Below are 3,301 nucleotides of genomic sequence, written 5' to 3'. Positions count from 1 at the left end.
ATTGATATTGCCATATTTATACCTATTTTTAGGCAATATTTAAATACATTTTTATTAATAAGTTGATAATATGTTTAGAATAATGGTACTTATGACTTTAAATTGTTATTTTCAGTCAATTAAAAGGATTTTCGAAGAGAGGGACCAAAACTAACAATATGTAGAACATGGGAGACTTGGAAGACAAGAGATGAATAAATACACGAAAGATACTAAAATCACGACGTGGCAAAGTCAGCCACGATGTGGCCAATGAATTATAAAAGATAAAGATCGCGATTCGGAGGAATCCTTGCCCGGTACGGATAGCTTGAAGCCCACGACGTGGCCTGGATAGCCACGACGTGGCGTGGGGTTTTGGAGTCTATTTAAGTGTTCCTGATCATTACGAGAAAAAGAACCTTTTGGCTGAAGGAAGGAGTTCCAGAAGACGATTTTGAGCGAAAGAAAGGTTCTGGAAAAAGATTTTCAACACCAAAAAGAGTAAAGGTCTATATTTTAGTTAATTAAGAACATGTTTTCTATTACTTCACATTGTGTTGGTTTGTTAGTTGCTATGATGAGCAGCTGAATCTAGCTACTCTTGTTTAGCTAGATAAAGCTTCCAACTTATGAATAGCTCAATTTTTATGGATTAAGTTTAGTTGGTAAAAATTGCTTGTGTTTGATTTGTATTACTTAGCATGCTATTGTTTGTTTCTCTAATTGCTTGATTGCATGTTCTGTGTAGCTTAGTGACCATTAACTGCATGAATTTGTTTACCTAATGATTTAGTGAACATTAAATTGTTAGAGCTAGGATTGACCAATCTTAGTTAGTAATTAGAGTAAATAAGCTTAGCTGTGCTAGAGAACGTGTATTGTGACTACAATTGCGTTTATATAACAAATCTTACATAGCATATTTACGTTCATAATTAGTTATGTGTTTAATTATGTGTGAACATACATGGTTTGACATGAATTAGTTAATTATTGGTAAAGTTAGAACTAAATTACTAATACAACTAAAAACCAACTTAACAATCCGTAATCATTAGCTAGCCATAAGGAAGAAGTGGATTCAACCTAAACAAGAGTGTGTTTTTACTTATTGAATTTGATTTATGTTCATCTGATCTTGTAAAGTCAGATAAAACCCCTTGTAAATTTGTTAATAATTAGGTTAATTTAATAGTAAGTAAATTAATTAGTAACACCGTTCCCTGTGATCGACACCCGACTTACCCAAACTATACTGTAATGTGACTAGGTACACTGCCTATAAGTGCATAGTTAGTTTAAGTTTGTTAGGTTATAAATATTAAAATTAGTGGGTACTTTTGTGCACATCAAGTTTTTGGCGCCGTTGCCGGGGAACGGCACGTTTATTAGTTTATTTAGTTGCATTAGATTAATCGACCCTTTTTGTGGAATAAAATCTGCAAAAAGGTTAATTGTTTATTTATTTGTGTTTATTAGCTTAGCTTAGTTGATTAGCATTAAAAAAAATAAAAAAAGTAAAAATAAAAATAAATTTAGTCACAGAGTCCACGACATGGCCAGATACGTGCCACGACGTGGTTTCTGAAAATATTTTAGTTTTCAGTTTTTAGTTTATTTTACTATTTCAATGTTATGTTTTTTTTTATTGTGTTAAAGTTACAGGAGTTCATGACCAGAAGCTCAAACACACCCTTGGTGCCACCACTTGAAGATCCCGAGTTTGCAATTCACAAGAAAAAGACGCCCTTACAAGAATTGAAGTCAGCTTTTTCAAGGAAGTCGGGAAAGAAGACAGGAGAGTCAAGTTCATCCGCGAGGCACAAGAGAAATATTGAGCACTTGGATCAAACACCCGTCCAAACCGAGTCCGAATACGATACCGAGCCAGAATTTGAAGAACACACGAGCGAACCCGAGAACGAGCCAAGGAACGAGATGGCAGCAATTGAAGAGATGTCCATGGGAGCTTACAAGAAGCGGATCCGAGAAGATGTGGGTCCCGGTTTAGTCCAACCCGCAATACCTGTCACTGCCACATTCGAGTTGAAGGGGCACATATTGACTGCACTGAAGGACATCCCATTTTTCGGGAAAGATCATGAGGATGCTTTTAAGCATCTAGATGAAGTCAACGACATTGCGGATTACTTCAATGTCCCAAATGTCAACAGAAACACAGTCTTGCTTAGGATGCTTCCCATCACTTTCAAAGGAGCTGCTAAGGAGTGGTTAAAAGCACTTCCACCGGGTACAATTACCACTTGGGCTCAAATGTGTGAGCAATTCCTGGACCAGTTTTGCCCGCCATCCAAGATAGCCAAACTCAAGAAGGCAATACCAACTTTGAGCAACAGCTGGGGGATTCATTATACGAAGCATGGGAGCGGTACAAGGGCTTGCTCAGAAATTGCCCTCAGCATGATCTAAATGTGCAACAAGAGATGTCAATCTTCTATGATGGGGTCAACGTTATGACAAGACAACTCCTTGATTCTCAAGGACCTTTGACAAAGAAAAATCCAAGGGAGGTCAAGGAGCTAATTGAAGAATTCGCGAAACACTCTCGCGAATACCACAACCCTAGGCAAGATGGAATCAAAGGCGGTGGAGGGGCCCAAACTGAAGAAATAGCAGCTGTAATGGCCATGCTGAATAATTTGGATCGAAGGATAACACAAATGGACCAGTCAATACATTCCATAAGAGTGGGTTGCGAGAGATGTAGTGGTCCACACTTAACCAAGGACTGCAATGTAGATGAGTTTGGGAACAGAATAGCTTTAGTGTGCTACTCTAGTGGGGATAAGTTTGATGAGGACTGGAGGAAACTGAAGAAGGAGTGGCTGCCATATGAAGAGTATAAGAAGCAAAAAGAAGAGAAGTATAGGCAGACAGGTCGAGGCTTTTATCAAAAGGAGCAGCCACCAGCCGAGAAGAAACCCGACCTAGAGACCATTTTGATGAAGTTTATGGACGCTTCGGAAAAGAGACACGATGCCGCTGATTCTGCTATTATGGAACAACAAACTTTAATAAAGAATCAGCAAGCCTCCATCCATAACCTTGAAGTATAATTTGGTCAACTAGCCACTCTGGTTCATGAAAAATTGTCCCTGAAGAATCCCGAAGTAAAGAACTAATCTCATGTAATGGCCATCGATACTGAAGAAGAAGCAATCTCTGAGTTCCTGGAGGCATTGGAAGAAGAACCATAGCAACCCGATCCAAAACCAAAGAAGCCAAAGTTCGAAAGTGAAAGGTTTGCTGAAACAGCTTCGCCACGACGTGGCACTCCTCTAGTCACGACGTGGCACAT

At 38.8% G+C, this 3,301-nt stretch overlaps 1 non-coding gene across 1 annotated transcript; it reads right to left on the bottom strand.

The window, feature by feature from the left end:
* Positions 1-2,304: 2,304 nt before the first annotated feature.
* Positions 2,305-2,410, bottom strand: LOC145080690 (small nucleolar RNA R71). Its single transcript, XR_013695281.1, has one exon. It is a non-coding gene; the product is annotated as a small nucleolar RNA R71 (small nucleolar RNA).
* Positions 2,411-3,301: the final 891 nt, after the last annotated feature.

This window comes from Lactuca serriola, chromosome 1 (genome assembly GCF_051521515.1).
Source record: "Lactuca serriola cultivar US96UC23 chromosome 1, Lser_US96UC23_V15, whole genome shotgun sequence".
Classification (NCBI taxonomy): domain Eukaryota; kingdom Viridiplantae; phylum Streptophyta; class Magnoliopsida; order Asterales; family Asteraceae; genus Lactuca; species Lactuca serriola.
Note: the sequence above shows the minus strand (reverse complement) of the source record. Positions and strands in the feature narration are given on the sequence as shown.